The sequence below is a fragment of the Delphinus delphis genome, chromosome 2, assembly GCF_949987515.2.
Source record: "Delphinus delphis chromosome 2, mDelDel1.2, whole genome shotgun sequence".
Taxonomy (NCBI): domain Eukaryota; kingdom Metazoa; phylum Chordata; class Mammalia; order Artiodactyla; family Delphinidae; genus Delphinus; species Delphinus delphis.
The window spans coordinates 67555047-67576686 of NC_082684.1; the positions used below are offsets into that span (position 1 = coordinate 67555047).

The window sequence follows — 21640 nt, forward strand, 5'->3', positions numbered from 1 at the left end:
TTTGTTTGTTCTTCTTTCTCTAGTTCCTTTAGGTGTAAGGTTAGATTGTTTACTTGAGATTTTTCTTGTTACTTGAGATAGGCTTGTATAGCTATAAACTTCCCTCTTAGAACTGCTTTTGCTGCATCCCATAGGTTATGGATCATCTTGTTTTCATTGTCATTTGTCTCTAGGTATCTTTTGATTTCCTCTTTGATTTCTTCAGTGATCTCTTGGTTATTTAGTAACGTTTAGCCTCCGTGTGTTTGTGTTTTTTATGTTTTTTTCCCTGTAATTGATTTGTAGTCTCGTAGCGTTGTGGTCAGAAAAGATGCTTGATATGATTTCAATTTTCTTAAATTTACTGAGGCTTGATTTGTGACCCAGGATGTGATCTATCCTGGAGAGCGTTCTGTGCGCACTTGAGAAGAAAGTGTAATCTGCTGTTTTTGGATGGAATGTTCTATAAATATCAATTAAATCTATCTGGTCTGTTGTGTCATTTAAAGCTTCTGTTTCCTTATTTATTTTCATTTTGGATGATCTGTCCATTGGTGTAAGTGAGGTGTTAAAGTCCCCCACTATTTATTGTGTTACTGTCCATTTCCTCTTTTAGAGTTGTTAGCAGTTGCTTTATGTATTGAGGTGCTCCTATGTGGGGTGCATATATATTTATATTTGTTATATCTTCTTGGATTGATCCCTTGATCATTATGTAGTGTCCTTCCTTGTCTCTTGTAACATTCTTTATTTTAAAGTCTATTTTATCTGATATGAGTATTGCTACTCCAGCTTTCTTTTGATTTCCATTTGCATGGAATACCTTTTTCCATCCCCTCACTTTCAGTCTGTATGTGTCCCTAGGTCTGAAGTGGGTCTCTTGTAGACAGCATATAGATGGGTCTTGTTTTTGTATCCATTCAGCAAGCCTGTGTCCTTTGGTTGGAGCATTTAGTCCATTCACGTCTAAGGTAATTATCGATATGTATGTTCCTATGACCATTTCCTTAATTGTTTTGGGTTTGTTTTTGCAGGTCCTTTTCTTCTCTTGTGTTTCCCACTTAGAGAAGTTCCTTTAGCAGTTGTTGTAGAGGTGGTTTGGTGGTGCTGAATTCTCTTAGCTTTTGCTTGTCTCTAAAGCTTTTGCTTGTCTCTAAAGCTTTTGGTTTCTCCATCAAATCTGAATGAGATCCTTGCCAGGTAGAGTACTCTTGGTTGTAGGTTCTTCCCTTTTCATCACTTTAAGTATGTCATGCCACTCCCTTCTGGCTTGTAGAGTTTCTGCTGAGAAATCAGCTGTTAACCTTATGGGAGTTCCCTTGTATGTTATTTGTCGTTTTTCCCTTGTTGCTTTCAATAATTTTTCTTTGTCTTTAATTTTTGCCAATTTGATTACTGTGTGTCCTGGCGTGTTTCTCCTTGGGTTTATCCTGTATGGGACTTGCTGTGATTCCTGGACTTGGGTGGCTATTTCCTTTCCCATGTTAAGGAAGTTTTCTACTATAATCTCTTCAAATATTTTCTCAGGTCCTTTCTCTCTCTCCTCCTTCTGGGACCCCTATAATGCGAATGTTGTTGCGTTTAATGTTGTCCCAGAGGTCTCTTAGGCTGTCTTCACTTATTTTCATTCTTTTTTCTTTATTCTGTTCTGCAGCAGTGAATTCCACCATTCTGTCTTCCAGGTTACTTATCTGTTCTTCTGCCTCAATTATTCTGCAATTGATTCCTTTTCGTGTAGTTTTTATTTCAGTTATTGTATTGTTCATCTCTGTATTGTATTGTTCAACATTTCTTCCATCTTCTCGATCTTTGCCTCCATTCTTTTTCCGAGGTCCTGGATCATCTTCACTATCATTATTCTGAATTCTTTTTCTGGAAGGTTGCCTATCTCCACTTCATTTAGTTGTTTTTCTGGGGTTTTATCTTGTTCCTTCATCTGGTACATAGCCCTCTGCCTTTTCATCTTGTCTATCTATCTTTCTGTGTATGTGGTTTTTGTTCCGCAGGCTGCAGGATTGTAGTGTTTTTTTGGGTTTTTTTTTTTTTTTTTGCAATACGAGGGCCTCTCACTGTTGTGGCCTCTCCTGTTGCGGAGCACACGCTCCGGACGCGCAGGCTCAGCAGCCATGGCTCATGGGCCCAGCCGCTCCGTGGCATGTGGGATCTTCCCGGACCAGGGCACAAACTCGTTTCACCTCGGCAGGTGGACTCTCAACCACTGCGCCACCAGGGAAGCCCAGGATTGTAGTTCTTTTTGCTTCTGCTGTCTGCCCTCTGGTGGATGAGGCTATCTAAGAGGCTTGTTTAAGTTTCCTGATGGGAGGGACTGGTGGTGGGTAGAGCTGGGTGTTGCTCTGGTGGGCAGAGCTCAGTAAAACTTTAATCTGCTTGACTGCTGATGGGTGGGGCTGGCTTCCCTCCCTGTTGGTTGTTTGGCCCGAGGCAACCCAACACTGGAGCCTACCTGGGCTCTTTGGTTGGGCTAATGGCCGACTCTGGGAGGGCTCACACCAAGGAGTACTTCCCAGAACTTTGCTGCCAGTGTCCTTGTCCCCACGGTGAGCCACAGCCACCCGCTGCCTCTGCAGGAGACACTCCAACACTAGCAGGTAGGTGTGGTTCAGTCTCCCCTGGGTCCTGATGCTCACACTACTTTGTGTGTGCCCTCCAGGAGTGGAGTCTCTGTTCCCCCCAGTCCTGTCGAAGTCCTGCAGTCAAATCCCACTAGCCTTCAATGTCTGATTCTCTAGGAATTCCTCCTCCCCTTGCCGGACCTACAGGTTGGGAAGCCTGACGTGAGGCTCAGAACCTTCACTCCAGTGTGTGGACTTCTGTGGTATAATTGTTTTCCGGTTTGTGAGTCGCCCACCAGTTATGGGATGTGATTTTATTGTGATTGCCCCCCTCCTACCATCTCATTGCGGCTTCTCCTTTGTCTTTGGATGTGGGATATCTTTTTTGGTGAGTTCCAGTGTCTTCCTGTCAATGATTGCTCAGCAGTTAGTTGTGGTTCCGGTGCACATCCTTCTACCCTGCCACCTTGAACCAATCTCAACATTGTATTTTCTATTCCTGTGTTCCTTTTTTCACTTAAAAACAATTTTCCATGGTATTAATATTCTCCACCCTTAAGAGACATAACCAAATGCAACATGTGGACCTGATTTGACCAAAAAACCTTATAAAGATATGTGTATATATTTTTTTGAGGTATAGTTGATTTACCATGTTGTTAGTGTCAGGTTACAGCAAAAAGATTGTTTTAAATCTATAAACACACACACATACATGTATATTCTTTTTCAGATTCTTTTCCATTATAGGTTATTACAAGACATTGAATATAGTTCCCTGTGCTATACAGTGGGTCCTTGTTTATTTGTTTTATATATAGTATTGTGTATCTGTTAATCCCAAACTCCTAATTTATACCCCCCCTTCCCCTTTGATAACCATAAGTTTGTTTTCCATGTCTGTGAGTCTGTTTCTGTTTTGTAAATAAGTTCATTTTTTTAGATTCCACAATAAGTGATATCATATAATTTGTCTTTCTCTGACTTCACTTAGTGTGATATTCTCTAGGTTCATCCATGTTGTTACAAATGGAATATATATGTATATGTGTAATATTCCATTATGTGTGTATACACACACACATGCACACACACACACCCCACATCTTCTTAAACCAGTTTTCTGGTGATGAGCACTTGGTTATTGTTAATAATGCTGCTGTAAACATTGGGGTGCATGTATCAGAGTTTTTGTCTTTTCCACATATATTAACAGGAGTGGGATTGCTGGATCATATGGTAATTGTATTCAATATTTTTAGTTTTCTGAGGAACCTCCATACTGTTCTCCATAGCGGCTGTATCAATTTACATTCCCACCAACAGTGTATGAGGGTTCCCTTTTCTCCACACCCTCTCCAGCATTTATTATCTGTAGACTTTTTTTTTATTTTAAAAATACTTTACTGCTAAAAAATGCTAACCATCATCTGAGCCTTCAGCAGTGGTAATAGTGACATCAAAGATCACTGATTACAGATCACCATAACAAATATAATAAAAATATTAATATTATTTAATTTTGTTAGCTGTGGTAATGGCATTTTTTCCCTGTAAACTAAATATTTGTTAGCAAAATATAGTGAAGTATTTTTGGGTGAAATAAGATATCTGAGAATTGCTTTAAAACATACCAGTGGCGTCACTGAAAACAAACTTGTAGTTACCAAAGGGGAAAGGTGGAGGGCGAAGGGATAACTTGGGAATTTGGGATTAAGGTACACACACACACACACACACACACACACACACGTGTGTGTGTGTGTGTGTGTATATATATATAAAAAATATAAGTATATATATAAAATAAACAAGGGCCAACTGTGTAGCACAGGAAACTGTGTTCAGTATCTTCTTATAACCTATAATGGAAAAGAATCTGAAAAGTGTATGAATATATATGCGTATATATATACACATAAATAAAGTGAATCACTTTGCTGTATTCCTTAAACATTGTAAATCAACTATACTTCAGGTGAGGAGGTGAAACAAGACAATCATGCATTGATTCTCTTTGGAAAGGTAGGTATTGGATACAAGGAACGTGTGTGTGTGTGTGTTAGAAGCCTATAACATAAAATTTATCATTTTTCTAAGTATACAGTTAAGTGGTGTTAAGTGTATTCACATTGTTGTTGAGCCAATCTCCAGAACTGTTTCATGTTGTAAAACTGAAACTCTGTAACCATTAAACAACAACCCAGTTACCCTTCCTCAAGCCCCTGGCCACCACTATTCTTCTTTCTTTTTCTGTGAATTTGACTACTCTAGATACCTCCTGTAGGTGGAATCATACATTACTTGTCTCTTTGTGACTGGCTTATTTCATATACTATAGTGTCCTCAAGGTATATCCAAGCATCAGAATTTCCTTCCTTTTTAAGGATGAATAATATTCCATTGTATTTATATACCACAGTTTGTTTATCCATCCATCTGTGATGGACACTTGGGTTGCTTCCCCTTTTCGACTGTTGTGACTAGTGCTGCTATGAATATGGGTGCACAAATCTCTCTGTGAGAACCTTCTTTCAATTCTTTTGGATGTATACCTAGAAGTGAAATTGCTGGATCATGATAATTCTGTTTTTAATTTTTTAAGGAACTGGTGTACTCTTTCCCACACCTGCACCCTTTTACAGTCCCACAAACAGTGCACAAGGGTTTCAGTTTCTCTGTGTCATTGTCACCACTTATTATTTTCTGTTTTTTGAATAGCCATCATCCTAATATATGTGAGTTGATATCTCACTGTGGTTTTGATTTCCATTTCCTTAGTGATTAGTGGTGTTGATCATCTTTTCATGTGCTTATTGGCCGTTTTGTATCGTCTTTGGAGAAGTATCTATTCACATCCTTTGCTCATTTTTTAATTGGGTTATTTGTTGTTATTGAGCTTTCCCTGTACTATGTACTATCCCCGCTGTTTTGTCAGGGAGTATCCAGAAGAGGTCTTCATAAAATTTTTTAGTGTCTATACATTATGTTATATGTATTGATATATTCAAATACAGCTTTTTAGTGGTATTTTCTAATAAGGCCTTTCACAATATGGCTTCTGCTAACCTTTCAGCTTTATTTCCCTTGTATCTCTCCTCCTTTTTCCTCTCCTCCTCCCCCCCACCTCCCAGTTCTCCCAGACATACATGTTCCAGTTATACTTTGTTTCTCTAAACTTGTAAAGTTAGTGTATCCTCTTTCCCCTCCAGGCCTTCACACATGCAGTTCTATGTGGAATACTTCCTCTCCTGTTTGAACTCTCTTCTGCTCCTTTTCAGTCTAAAGTTTAGCTGTCATTTGCTCTGGGAAATTATCTTTGAGCTTGCAAGTACAAAGGCCTCCTATGTGGTGAATTTCCATTATCATAATATTCATTAAGCTGCATTGCACATGCCTAGTCTATTTAATGTCGGCCCTCCACGTCCTCAGGTTCTGTATCCATGCATTCAACCAACCGCACATGGAAAATGTTCAGAAAAAAAGTTTCCGGTTAGTTCCAAAAAGCAAAACTTGAATTTGCATGTGCTGGAAACTATTTATATAGCATTTACATTGTATTTACAACTATTTACATAGCATTTTCATGGTATTAGGTATTATAAGTAATCTACAGAAGACTTAGAGTATAAAGGACAGTGTATGTAGGTTATATGCAAATACTATGTTATTTTATATAAGGGACCTGGAACCAATCCCCTGAGGGATACTGAAGGAACGAATGTACTGTCTCTCTCACGGTACACTATAAGCTCTAAGAGTAGGGATTGTATTGGTCTAGTGCATCGTTGTATCCCTAGAGCCATAGGGGGCACTCAGTAAACAATTGTGGCAGTGAACACCAGTACCAGTATTACTTCGATAGATTTCTAATATGTATAGGGCATGCTGGATAATAATACAAAATAGAACACAAGTTCTTTTGTTCAGGCAGCTTAAAATCTAATGGAGGAGAGTGAGGTTTCCTTTCCTCTTGCTTTGTCCTACTCTACATCACCTTTTAGTAGTGAGAACTACAGCCTGGTAAAAGATAAACTGTGGCACATTAAAAATTTTAAGAGTTTGGGCTTCCCTGGTGGCGCAGTGGTTGAGGGTCCGCCTGCCGATGCAGGGGACACGGGTTCATGCCCCGGTCCGGGAAGATCCTACATGCTGCGGAGCGGCTGGGCCCGTGAGCCATGGCTGCTGAGCCTGTGCATCCGGAGCCTGTGCTCCGCAACGGGAGAGGCCACAACAGTGAGAAGTCCACGTTTGCAAAAAAAAAAAAAAAAAAAAATTTAAGAGTTTATTTGAGCAAATGTCTATTCAAATTGAACAGAAACAAACCAGAAGTCATAGGAGCACTCTGGACAGGAGCCAGGGGAAGACTTATAGAGAGGAGGTGAAAGTAAAGCAAATAAGTTATTAGCTTAGGTAGTAATTCCTTTATTTGGGAAAGCCTAGTTGACTGGTCGTATGGTTGTCCTTAGGTTTGATTTATTATTATTACTATTGTTACTACTAATATTATTGGGCTGTACTGTGTGGCATGTGGAACTTCCGGACCGGGGATGGAACCTTCGCCCCCAGCAGTGGAAGCCCAGAATCTTTTTTTTTTTAATAAATTGATTGATTGATTTTTGGCTGCATTGGGTCTTTGTTGCTCCACACGGGCTTTCTCTAGTTGCAGTGAGCGGGGTCCACTCTCATTGCAGTGAGACTTCTCATTGTGGTGCACGGGCCTCTCATTGCAGTGACTTCTCTTGTTGCAGAGCGCGGGCTTCAGTAATTGCTGAAGCACGCGGGCTCAGTAGTTGTGGCTCGCGGACTCTCGAGCTCAGGCTCAGTAGTTCTGGCACACAGGCTTAGTTGCTCCGTGGCATGTGGGATCTTCCCAGTCCAGGGCTCGAACCTGTGTCCCCTGCAGTGGCAGGCGGATTCTTAACCACTGCGCCACCAGGGAAGTCCTAGAAGCACGGAATCTTAACCACTGGACCACCAGGGAAGTCCTAGGTTTGATTTATTAACCTTTAGGCATTACAGGCTTAGGTTTTGGTTTGGCTATGTAGGCTCCTAAGGCATTAAAACCAACTCAGTCTAATGGCTTCCTTGTTTAATTTAACAGGGCTAAATGATGTGATCTTATCTGGTCAAAGGCTGATGAAAATAGAGCCTAGGACTATGTATTGCTAACTTGACCCTGAAGCAGCTGATTATACTGTGGTCAGCCTCCTTGACCTTCCCTGAATTCCATCCAAAGGGCAGATTCAAGCAGTTGCTTATGAGAGAAGGGAGGGAATGCAGAAACAAAGGAGCAGCAGTCAAGAACAATAGTGCAGGGTCCTGGTTCTTCCTCAAGGAATATATATAACAATACCTTTGAGTTCTTCTGTAGGAACTAAGGCCTCCACCCAGGTGGAGGATGGTAACTTCAGGCTGAGCACAAGATTCCTGGAACACTGCCCTATTACCTCAGCACCACCCAATCAGAAGAAAGTCTGCACAGAGTGGAAGACAACAGAGACTCTGATCCCCTCTCAAAATGGTTCTCCTTTTAAAAACTTTAATGGTCAAGCAGAATCTTCAGAGTTGGTTTTTGGACACGAGTCCACCTTCTCCCCAGGTTGCCGGCCTACTGAATAAAGGAACTTTTCCTTTCCAACCAATACCCTGTTGAGTATTGGCTTTCTGAGCCGTGAGCAGCAGAACCTGAGTGTGTTTAAAAAAACAAATAGACGGTTACTTCTTTAGCAGAGATGGGTTTATTTGGGATCAGAAGAGAATTGCACTTCGAGGTATGTAACCATGGCAAGCCGTGAACATTCTAGGACTTTCTATATACCTGTCATATATTCATATCATTATTTTTACATTAGTTTTAAAGATGTGCAACAAATTAAGCTATTAGAATTCCTAGTACCAAAATTGCATGAGCAGGGCTTCCCTGGTGGCGCGGTGGTTGAGAATCCGCCTGCCGATGCAGGGGACGCAGGTTCGTGCCCCGGTCCAGGAGGATCCCGCACGCTGCGGAGCGGCTGGGCCCATGGGCCGTGACCCCTGGGCCTGTGCATCCGGAGCCTGTGCTCCACAGTGGGAGAGGCCACAGCGGTGAGAGGCCGCATATTGCAAAAAAAAAAAAAAAATTACATGAGCAGTGCACTACGTTTTGTTAAATATATGAGTGGTTTTAATGAGCTAGTAAGTTACATGAATAATTTCTCCCCTAGAGATTTAAAAGGCACCTTTCTTTTTAAAAGATAGCTGACTTATTAACAACTAAGTTTTAATTCTTACCAAGGATTTTTCAGGAAGAAGAGTAAATTTAACCCTTTTATAAGCTTTCCTTGTGGGAAAATGAACTAAATTTAACCCAGGGTATTCCACAGAATTCCAGAGCACTAAAGCCCAAGGTATCTTCTTAGACCAACAACTGTGGTAGCTTTGGGCCACATCAGAGACATCCTATTTTGTGGAAACTTTTATTGAGTAATAGTGTCTTACTTGAGCTGTTAAAGGGGATTTCCAAAAGAAAATTGTTTTCTTAGTTGACATTCTTAAGGTTAGTTAAGTATATATTAGGGATTGTGTTCAGGGCTTTTTTCCTTGAAAATGTAAAATTTTAGGTTAAAAAACTGTACGTTGATTGGATTTAGTACTGTAGCAACAAATGTGGGCACAGATACATAAGACTCCTAAATTTAGGATTATTTCAGCTTATTCATGCTTAGTTTCTTAAATGTCTTAAATATTTTCTTAATTTTTGATCATTAATATACTGAATTAACATAGACTAGATTTAAAAATTACCAAATCACAAACACAGTTACTTAACCAAAGTAAATTTTTCCTTTATGCATGTGAAAAACTTTACATTTTCTTTAAAGAAATATCACCTACCATAGATGAATTACGTATTTTGAGATTCAGGAAGAAGTTGTATATATATATATGGTCACTCCCAGATTTTACAGTTGAGTAAACTGAGAAACTGTAATTATGATTTCATTCATTTATTTAGCAACAAATATTTATTGAGTTTTTACATATTCCAGGCAATGTTCTTGATAATAGGAATATATTAGTGAACAAAAGACCAATATTCATACTTTAATAGAGCTTATATTCTAGTGGCATTTGTCTAATTGGTGGTAAAACAAAGACAATTGATTTGGTTTAGTAATCCAGTTTTCTTAGTATGAAGTTTGTTTGGGCTGACAAATAGTTTTCATCCTGCTTGCCAATTCATAGTTTTCTTATGCCACCTGGAGCCTAAGTTATGTTAAGAATTCTTTACTAAGGCAAAGTTATTGATGTCTGACTTTGGGTTTGGCCAGTCAGAAGAATGTTCATGAGCTGATCAGGCCCGCTGCCACCCTTACCTCTAATGTTGCCTTTAAAAAAACCCTTCCCTGAAAGCCATAAAGGAGTTTGGGTCTTTTGATGACAAGATGCCCATTCTCTTTGCTTGGTGCCCTGCAATAAATGCTGTGCTTTACTTCACCACAACCCAGTGTCAGTAGATTAGCTTTGCTGTGTGTTGGGTGACTGGACCCAAGTTTGGTTCAGTAACAGTTTTGGAAACCACAAATGAACTGTCATCCAGAGTGGGCATCTTGCCTGTGGCACATCAGCCCCTGGCTGGTGGCAGCTCTCAGATCCTGTCCAGCAGCTTCCTGAACACCTTTGTTTTTAAGGGCAGCCTCTTGCTGTCGACCAGGCATCACTGTCCATGGTGCTTCTGTGGTGAAGGAAACAAGGCTCTGGTCCTGGTCTGTAAGTCATCTCTGGTAATTGACAGAACCTCCGTGTGATTACACCAGGGTATTCTTTCCTATGGGGTTGCCTTAATTGGAAATTTCCTTCTGTGGGGAGGGGGAAGGCATAGGACTTGGTAATCTGGTTTTGAGTGGAATGCCACTTTAATTGGATTTTCCCTTCTGGTTAAGTGAGTATTATTTCATAGTGACCTTTAATCCTGTTTGACTGAGTGTTTTTTGAAGCCTTATTGATGTTTTTAGCAAACTTCCCAAAGATCAAATTCTGATTGTTGCTCTCCTGATTTCTCACTAACTTTGGGATGCTCCATAGGGCCCCTGAAGCACCTCAGAGAGATATTAGACTAATTAGTTGGGATTACTTGATATGTTAAGTTACATGGGAAACATTGTCAAATGAGTGGTGATAAACCTTAGGTTATTATGGGTAAATGTCTTAAATGTAAGTGTTCCAAAAATAATGTAAAATTTCTAAAATTTGGATGTGTCTTGGTATAATATTATCAGTCATAATTCTAGTTATTATCTTAAAATGTTGCAGGTCACAACAATAACCAGGTTTCTTTGTGAATTGCGTTGGAATCAGATCTTTAACCATACCTTTTAAAGTCTTTTGTCATTTGTAGAGTTTTACTCTGATGCTTCTGCACAAATGCTTCATCTTCAAGAAGTTTCATAGAAAGAACTTTTTGACAAGTATAGGTTTCTGATAAATTTCAAATCATACTGCTGAACTGGGTAAAAAAAAATTAAAGAATTCTAATGGAAAACCTGATGGCTTCATGAAACCATTAACAAAAGACTAAGATAAAATATTAGTTACACAGGACTGAGTGAATTGGTTAATATAGTTATATAATTTTTATGGGGTTTTTTTTGAAATGTTACTGGCTTTTAATTTGTGTTCTCCAGATATAAGGGAACCTGTCTCCTTCAGCTCTAACTTAGAAAAATTTGGTAAATTATACCTTTGTAAGCAGAATTGAAACATTTATCTTTTCTCTATATCTGATTCCTCCAGAAATTGAAAACTCTTAGGTTCCCAGCAGCCTTAACAGGTGAATAAGGAAGAACACCTCCTGGCAGGTGCAGGAACCTCAAGATATTTTGGAGACCTCTGGAAGAGAGGAATTCACTCAGATCTATAGATACCACAGGCAGAATCTTTGGCAAGCCTTTGGTGTGGCTTTCCTGGCCTTGAGAGGCTTTTAAAGAATTCAATCTGAGACTCCTTATGAAAAGTTCCTGGATGGCTTGTTAGTGCCTCTGTGACCAGTTAATCAGACTTATTTTGTGATTAATTTAGTCTTAATTTGGCTATATTTGGTAGAAATGAAGGCAATTTTAGGGAGAAAAATTGTTTCAGTGGATATTCTAGTTTTGTTAATTGAGGTCTGTTTTTACCGCCTTAGACCCACTTCCCAGTTAGCTCTTTGTTAAGTCACATAATTGTAAAGTTTAGTTGAATTATTAAAAGGACACTCTTAACTTTGTTTCTAAAGCTTATCGCAACAAACTATCTTTGGATGAAGATCAAATACCCCGTGATGTACAACCAGGAGATTATGCATACTGGGAAAGGCATAGTTTAAAGGACTGTCTCCAATCTAGAGAAAAGGATCCTTATTAATTACTCTTAGTTGGCTAATGCACAACGAAACTGAAGGACATTGACTCTTTAATTCATACTTCCCACTTAAGAAATTATGCCTCTGCAGTGGGCTGGGCTATAGAAAAGACTGTTGACCCCAAGTGACACCCACATCAGGATGAGAAGATGACAGCAGTGGTAAGCAGCTGATCCAGGAATCCAGACCAGGCCTGTAAGACCTATCCTACTAATTCAATTGAATTGATTACCAAATATTTGTCTCCCTATCAACACTGAAAGTTATTGTTTTACTTCACAGCATACTGGTGGCCCCAGTGTTTAGGATGAAAAGAAAATTTTCTAGTGAAGTTGTCACAGAGTATAACTACTCATAACATGTATTGCTGCTTGCTTTAAGTCCACTGCTAAAAGCACATGTACAGTGTTCGTGTTACAATTTGGTATAATTGATAAAATGTATAGACTACAAAATGCTTCTCTATTATCATAGGTCTGAGCTTGTTCACTATGTCTGATTAGTTTTCATCCAATGTGGATAACTAGGTAAATACATGCACACACACATACACACACACACACACACACACACACACACACACAATTAGGCCTAGCACCAAAGGACGTGATGGACCCAGAGGAAGCAACAACCATCCTAGCATCTAGGAACAAATATTTTGATCTATGGAAAGATTTGCAAACAAAAGGGGAAATGATAGAGGAAATTTTCCCACATCGAGGTATGGGGAAATCTTTCTGCCTTATACATCATGATTTAACTTAAAGTAGAATAGCCTGTTTTGTGGCCTGTCAGACATATGTTGTTCATCTCCTTTAACCATTAAGGGGGGAAAAATGCATTTAGAAATCAAAACTGAGTAACTGTGGTTCAGGCATCCAAGGTAGGAACTTGGTGGCCATTATGGACATGATTTTAGACACATTTCTGTTTAGCTGGGAACTTGAATTTTCTGAACTGTGTTGGACTCAGGGATGGCACCAGCTGTTCTCAAAGCAGTGTCTGCTGGCACCTGCCAGGTCTAACCTTATAGTTTCAAGATCTCTTGTAATTATTAAATTTTTTCTTTTATAATAGTAACAAATGAGACAGCTCAAGCCCTAGCTTCCTAGCAGGAGGCGCTAGGTTCTTTAGCCAGAGTATTACATGACAATAGAATTGTTAGATTCTATTAGATTTAGATTTTTAGCAGGAAAAAGTGATGTGTGTGTAGTGGCCAGTAGCTCCTGTTATTTATATGTTAATACCACATCAGAAGTTAAACCTACTTAGATATAATTTTATATCTAAGCAGCTGGCTACCTGGCAACAACAAGTCTCCCAGATAGACTGATTTTCAGGCTTATTCTTTTGAATTCCTCAGGGAATGAGATCTGTTTTCTGAGATTTATTTAAAGTTTGGGTTTTCACTCTTCCTCTTAATTCTAATTGGGTCTGTTGCACCACAGTGATGGATCAAGGGACTAAGATCTTAATCATGCAAGATTCAGATCCAAGACTTGGAACTCGGGAATATCTCTAACTCATGGTCCATTCCCCAAATTGAAGCAGGACTATGCCCCCATTTCAACAGGAAGTAGCCAGAGTGGTTGTTGCCCCATTCCCGTAAAGATTGGGGGAAAGTTAAAACAGGAGTAGGGAATTGAAACTGAGTCCCCCTGCCAAAATTTATGATGAACGTTTGTATCCAAAACTTTATTTCCTTTCTTGTCCTGCCCTTGTTTCCCTCAGGATTGAGGAAAATCAAAGAAAAGGGGGGCGTTGAAACTGAGCAGTACCCTTCAGGACCTTCCTAGATTCAAAAGCACCTCTGTGTCCCTTGTTCCTTGTTTATAGAAAAAAAAGGCCTTAGTCTCCTAGCCTTACCCAAGTTCTAAAGAACAGACTCAAGTAGTTAATGACTAACTAGTATATGACTCTGTTATTAGAGTCACAGGCCTCCTAGTTCCTCCTGAAGGGATATAGATAACAATCTAATGCATATCTTTGAGTTGTTCTGCATCCATTTGTGGAGAGGGGTGATTATATGCTGGACTCAAGCAGTAGACCCCAGATTAGTTGGAACCAGAAGGTTGATGATTGAGATTCCTGAAACATCACCCTGTTACCTTACCACCAACCAATTAGAAGAGTGTCTACAAGCTTGTCAAACACCCTGCAACACTCACGTCTGATGTTGTCTTTAAAAACCCTTCCCTGAAAGCCACTGGGGAGTTCAGGTCTTTTGAGCATGAGCTGCCTGTTCTCCTTGTTTGGTACCCTGCAGTAAGCTGTGTACTTCTTCACCACACCCATTGTCAGTAAATTGGCTTTGCTGTGTGTTGGGCAAGTGGACCCAAGTTTGTTTTGGTAACAGCTATTTATAGTCTTTATCCCGCATACTGAACACTCATATACTTTGTTGTATTTGTTTGATTTTGTTATTGCTGCAAGTTGCATTGGATAAGGTTAAGTAATTTGTGGTACATACATTTTAGTAATAATTTCCAGAACACATCTGGCCTAAAGGATTTTAGTAAAGGAATGTGGACCCCTACTAATGAAAATCATACTACACAACTAAATGTCTTTTTCTCACATTAGCAATCTCAAGATTTGTAATGATTTTAAATAACTTACCTGATCAGTATTGCCTTAATTGATTACTAAAAGTACTTTAAGAGGAAGAATAATAAATTAAGCTGTTCTTAAAAACTTGCTTGTAAAATTATTTTTTATTATTTGTAATTACTTATTTTCATTATAAACTTAGAAATATTTCTTGGTTTAAAAATGTGGTTTCAAGAAACATACCAGTCTTGAGAACAAAAGTTTGCTCTCCAATAATAACAAGAAAAAATGTTTTTTTCCTCTAATTGTAGTCATGTGAAAGCCATTTTGCTATTTTATGATAGAACCGTAATCTTTCATTTAAGTCAACATTCTTTTGTTACTGGCTTCCCCAAAGAATCAATCTTGTCAGCAGAAAACAATGAAGCAAATAATAAAAGGTGAAAGTCACTTACGTAGAAGCTTTTCCCACTTAGTTTTTTAAAAGTTTATACCCAGCCATATTCTTAAAAGAATTTCATTCTCTTTTCAAAGATACGTAAATAGCAATAAAATACGTTAGAGGAGTAGAGTCCATTTATTCTTTTGGTTTCCTAGCCTGGTACAAAATAGAATGATTGAGGAAAGAGGGAAGCTTGTTGCCAGTACCTCAGTAGTATAGAAAACAAGCTTGACCAAGAGAGTGAGTGGGAAGACTCTTTTTGGTAGGAGTTTTAAGTATATTGGTAAGAAGTGGTTCTGTGCAGCTAAGGGGATGTGTCAATTTATTATTACTCTGCAGGTTCTAAATCAGTGCTATTAATACCATATTACTGGCTTTTGCAATATTTTAGTATTTTTATGAATTTGTATTGATGGTGGTGCAGTGGTTGAGAGTCCACCTGCCGATGCAGGGGACACGGGTTCGTGCCCTGGTCTGGGAAGATCCCACATGCTGCGGAGCGGCTGGGCCCGTGAGCCATGGCCGCTGAGTCTGCGCGTCCAGAGCCTGTGCTCCGCAATGGGAGAGGCCACAACAGTGAGAGGCCCGCATACCGCAAAAAAAAAAAAAAAAAAAAAAGAACAGATTTTAAAATTGGTCAAGATGTCACTAAATGTGTTTCTATTTTTAAAAAGTTTTTTTATTGTTAAAAATTTGTTGGGTTTTTTTTTTTTTTTTTTTTTTGGCCTCTGCGTGGCTTGTAGGATCTTAGTTCCCCGACCAGGGATTGAACCCAGGCCACGGCAGTGAAAGTGTCAAGTCCTAACCATTGGACTGCCAGGGAATTCCCTAAACGTGTTTTTAGAAAGTCTATTAAAATGGTTTATAGTTTTATACCTTGAAGGGGTAAATTCTTATGTTTATAGAAAATGGGCTTATACCTGGAGCTTTATGCTTTCAAATGCCAGATAAATGAGAACTTACTGAAATACAGGTTTTATAGTTAAAAATTTAAAATCTTTTATGCTTTAAGCCAACTACTACCATCTAAAATTACATTGAGATTTTAGAGGATGGTTGCGGTATTTCTATTAAATTCTGTTTTAGACTCTATTATAAAGAGCAGAAATAAAAATAAAATAAAGGTTTTATTTGCCTCTGGAAATCTTAGTATTTTTTGTTTCTTTTTTCCCTGTAATTGTTAGCAATATATAAAATAGGAAAATGTTATTTTTATGAAAAATGTTACAGGCTATTGCAAGCATGCTTTTTTGTTTATTCTTCTTGAAAAGCCATATACTTTTTTATTTAAATAAATTTATTTATTTATTCATGGCTGCGTTGGGTCTTCGTTGCTGCACAGCGGCTTTCTCTAGTTGTGGCAAGCGGAGGCTACTCTTCATTGTGGTGCAGGCTTCTCATTGCAGTGGCTTCTCGTGGAGCACGGGCTCTAGAGCGCAAGCTCAGTAGTTGTGGCACACGGGCTTAGTTGCTCTGCAGCATGTGAGATCTTCCTGGACCAGGGATTGAACCCGTGTCCCCTGCATTGGCAGGCGGATTCTTAACCACTGCGCCACCAGGGAAGTCCCAGCAGTATACTTTTTGAGTGTACCTTAGGTGGGGAACTGACTGCTTGTGTTACCAGATGGTTATACAAAATTTTCTGTGCAGTTCCAGTTCCTCAACACACTGAATTATGAAGCTTGTGTTTGTGTGTGTAAAATCTAACCTCCTTGGTTATTTCTGATAATTAGCCAGCTTTTGAAACCTCTATATGTTATGAATTTTTCTTGTATTTTACATTTCAAATAAAATTCCATGGGTCAGCTGACTCTGTATTTATACCTTAAGTTATTTACAGCTGAACTTGCTTAACCCAAAATATTTAAGTGCTTAGAATAGAGTCACCTGTATAATTTGAGTTTATCCGTAAGGGGAGAGGTTCCTAACATTTGTTGAGAGCCTACTATTTTAAATACTAATAATATGAATTTATTAGTAGTTGCTATAGCCTGATTTTGTCTTTAATTTGCTTCCAAATCTGAAGTATTTAACACTATCTTTTAAAATTCCTTGCATGTTAGTTTGCTCCTTAATGATGTTGTCGTTTCTGAATATATGTTTTTAAAATAAGCTCTGAAGACTGTTTTAAAATAATTAGATAAAAATTACCTATATCCAGTGTTTGCATTCAGTTTAAATTTTGTTTAAAGTAAGAAGAATCTTACAATAAAACATTTTGTTAAGTAATTTATTTGTTTTAAGCAAAATGTTCTTATTTAGAAATATTGGAAACTACAGTAATTGTGAAATACTTTAGGTTGATGGTATTAGCTGAATCAATGTTGGATGTTTTGCATTGGTGACCTCTAGTGGTCTTGCAGTTAAAAAAGTTGTTCTGCTGTCAGTGTCAAGTAATTTTTTTAGATTTTCATGTGATAATCACCTACTGATTGTTGAATAACTCAGATGATAAAATATAGCCCTAATGGGTACCTTTATCTATATTCAGAGGAAGAAAAGTTGTCTTAACAATAAAGTTTTGTTACTCTGAATTAACTGAGATTGGATATGGAAACAAATTTATAAAAAAGCTCATTTCTGTCTTACACTGTGTATGTAGTAATGAATTTCAAGTTAGTTATCTACTCAGTTTTATACTTTTGAAGTCAAATAATTAAAAACATTAAAATTAGTTGATTCTGGCAAATAAAAAATGAAAATTTATGGCTCTTTAAAAAGTTAATCCTTTATTGAACTTACTGCATATTCCATTTTTGAACCTTTTTCTCTTCTTAACTAAAGGACCTAGGTCTTTGACAATATCTTCATAATAAAAATATACTTCTTAAATCTAACTCTTAAGAGTGAGATTAATTTTTTAAATTTTTAAAAATTGTGAAATATAACTTACAGAAGTGTGTAAAATATAATTGCACAGGTTAGCGGTTTATTATAAAGAGGACAACCATGATATCACTCTTGGAGAGGTCAAAAAATAGAGTACTGCCAGCACCCTAGAAGCCTTAAAACTTGCCCCTTCCAAATCACCACTGCCTCCTTCCCTCGTAGGGGTAACCACTATCCTGGCTTTCTGTGTAATCATTTCCTTGCTTTTTTTTTTTAGTATGTTACTATCTAAGTGTTCATTGCTTAAATGTATTAGTTTAGTTTTGCCTGATAGTGAAGTTTATATATATCAGTAGATCGTATAGGATGTTGTCTCTTGTGTCTTGCTCTTTTCCTCAGTGTTATATTGGTTCATCTTTGTTGTTCGAACCTTAATTTGTTCATTTACTTTACTTGGTAGTATTTCATTGTACTAACATACGACAATTTGTCTGTTTTCTGATCTGATGGTTATTTAGATTGTTTGCAGTTTTTGGCTGTTATAAAAAATGGGTGTGGGAATATTTTACATGTCTCCTAGTAGGCACATACATACATGCATTTCTGTTGGGTATGTAGCTAGGAATATATGGTTTTAATGTATTTATATCTTCAACTTTAATAGATAATACAAAACTTTCCAAAGAGGCTATACCATTTTATGGTCCCATAAGTCATTTATGAGAGTTTCTGTTGATTCACATCTTCCTCAACAAATAGTATTATCAGATTAAAAAATTTTTAGCCAACCTGGTGTTGTGTTTATTGTATTTTTAATTTGTATTTCTCTGAATACTAATGAGGTTGAGAACTATTTCACATCTTGATTGGCCATTTTGGTATCTTGTGACCTGGTATTGTCAGTCTTCTTACAATAATTCTATCAGGCTGTTTTTTGTTGGTTTTTTTTTAAGTTGTATACCTTTTGGGGGAGCAGATAGGAATTATATATATGAGCCCATTCTCAGGTATATGTTTTGCAAATTTCTTCTATCTGGTTTGCCTTTTCAAAGAAAGATATTTAAAAATACTTTTTAAAATTTGTGCTAAAAATATAATATTTATCATCTTACCTGTTTTTAAGTGTACAGTTTAGTCAAGTGTATTCACACTGTTGTGAAGCAGATCTCCAGAATTTTTTCATCTTGCAAATCTGAAACATTAAACCCATTAAACAACAATTTCTCTTTCCTCCTTCCTCCCCACCTTGTAACTAGCATTCTTTTTTTTTTTTTTTCCTGCCACATAGCTTGCGGGATCTTACTTCCACAACCAGTGATCCAACCAGTGCTCTTGGCAGTGAAAGCACAGGGTCCTAACCACTGGACCGCCAGGGAATTCCCCTCTACACTCTGTTTCTTTCAACTTGACTACTTAAGAAACCTCATAAAAGTGGAATTATGTAGTCTTTTTGTGACTTCCTCATTTGACATAGCATGTCCTGAAGGTTCATTCATGTAGCATGTGACAGGTTTTCCTACCTTTTTAAGGCTGAATAATATTTCTTTGTATATACCACATTTTGTTTATCCGTTCATCAGTTGATGGACAGTGGTGTTGCTTTCACCTCTTGGCTGTAGTGAATAGGCTGGCTGTGAATTATGGGTGTGCAATATCTTTTTGAGACCATGCTCTCAATTTTTTTGGATATATACCTAGAAGTGGAATTGCTAGATTATATGTTAGTTCCATTTTTAATTTTTTGAGCAACCTCCATACTGTTTTACATTATGGTTGCATCATTATAATTCCACCAACTGTGCACAAGAGTCCCAATTTCTCCACATCCTCACCAATGCTTGTTAACGAACACTTTGTTTTGAACAATTTTAGATTCACAGAAAAATTGAGCAGATAGGACAGAGCTCCCATATGTGGTGTGGCACTGCTGCCTGCCTCCCCTCCAGTTTCCCTTTGTTATTAATATCTTGCAATAGTGTGGTACATTTGCTACAATTAACCAGTTCTCATACATTATTATTATTAATGTTTGTCCATAGATTAAAGTTCATTCTGTGTTGTACTGGCTTATGGGTGTTGACAGTTGCATAATGTCCTGGATCTACCATTATAGTACCACGTAGAACAGTTTCACCGTTCCTAAAAGTTTCCTGTGCTTCACCTGTTCATCTTTCTCCTTATCCCCAAATGCTTGGCAACTACCGCTCTTTTTGCTGTCTCTAGTTTTGCCTTTTGTGGAATGTCATATAGTTGGAATTATACAGTGTGTCGGCTTTTAGACTGGCTTCTTTCACTTAGGAATATGCATTTAAGGTTTCTCCATGTCTTTTCTTGGCTTGATAGCTCATTTCTCTTTAATGATGAATAATATTCCCTGTATGGATGTACCAGAGTGTTTATCCATTTACCCATTGAAGGGTATCTTGGTTGATTCCAAGTTTTGGCAGTTATGAATAAAGCAGCTACAGACATTCATGTTCATATTTTTGTGTAGACACAGGTTTTCAGCTAATTTAGATAGATACCAAGGAGCATTGTGTTTTCAGTTTCAATTTTCAAATTCCAGTTATTCATTGCTAGTATATATAGGAAGGCAGTTAATTTTTGTCTTACCTTTGTATCCTCTAACCTTCCTATAATCGCTTATTGGATCCAGGAGGTTTTGGTAATTCTTTAGAATTTTCTTCGTAGACAGTCATGTCATCTGCAGAGTCTTATTTTTTCCTTCTCAATGTGTGTACTTTAAAATTTTCTTTTTTAAAAACATGGAATACTTCATGAATTTGCATATCCTCCTTGCTCAAGGGCCACGCTAATCTTCTTTTTATGGTTCCAATTAAAATGTTCTTTTCTTGTCTACTGCATTGGCTAGGACTTTGTGTATGACGTTGAATAAGAGTGGTGAAAGGGGATAGCCTTTCCTTGTTCCCTGTCTTAGGAGGCAAAGCATCTAGTTTCTCACCATTAAATAGGATATTGAGCTATAGGTTTTTGGTACATTATCTTATCAACTGCAGAAGTTCCCCTCTATTCTTAGCTTGCTGAGAGTTTTTGTCATGAATCAGTGTTTGATTTTATTGGATGCTTTTTCTGCATCTATTAATATGGTCATATGGTTTTTCTTCTTTAACCTGTTTAACCAGTTAATGATAGATTACATAAATAGATTTTCAGATGTTAAACCAGCCTTACATACCTGAAATAAATCCCACTTGTTACGTAATTCTTTGTATATATTGTTGGATTCAATTTGATAATATTTTGTTGAGGGTTTTTGCATCTGTGTTCGTGTTCATGAGAGATAATTGATCAGTAGTTTTCCTTTCTTGTGACATCTGTCTGGTTTTGATAGTAGGGTAATGCTGGCTTTATTGAATGAGTTAGCAAGTGTACCCTCTGCTTCTATTGCTTAGAATAATTATAGAGAATTGGTATCATTTCTTCCCTAAATGTTTGGTAGAATTCACCATTGAACCCATCTGGGCCTGGTTCCTTCTGATATAGAAAGTTATTAACTATTGGTTTAATTTCTTTAATATCAATAGATACAGTCCTATTCACATGATCTCTTTCGCCTGTGTGATTTTGGTAGATTGTCTTTCAAGAAATTGTTCCATTTCATGTAAATTATCAAGTTTGTGGGCATAGAGTTCATAATATTCCTTTATTATATGTTCAGTGTCCTTGGGATCAGTAGTGATCATCTTTCTTTCATTTCATTTCTGGTATTAATTTGTTTTTTCTCTCTTTTCTTGGTTAGCTTGGCTAAGAAGTTAATCAATTTTATCGGTCTTTTCAAAGAATCTTATTTCATTGATTATTGGTATATTTTCAGCTTTATTGGTTTCTGCTCTAATTTTATTATTCTGCTTGCTGTAGGTTTAT

At 37.7% G+C, this 21640-nt stretch overlaps 1 protein-coding gene and 1 pseudogene across 1 annotated transcript in view; one reads left to right on the forward strand and one right to left on the reverse strand.

Moving 5' to 3' along the window:
• The window catches only part of STRN3 (striatin 3), a 112273-nt gene that overhangs the window by 32567 nt on the left and 58066 nt on the right, over nt 1-21640 (forward strand). The window lies entirely within an intron of this gene.
• On the reverse strand, nt 20515-20602 carry LOC132421269 (U6 spliceosomal RNA; annotated as a pseudogene).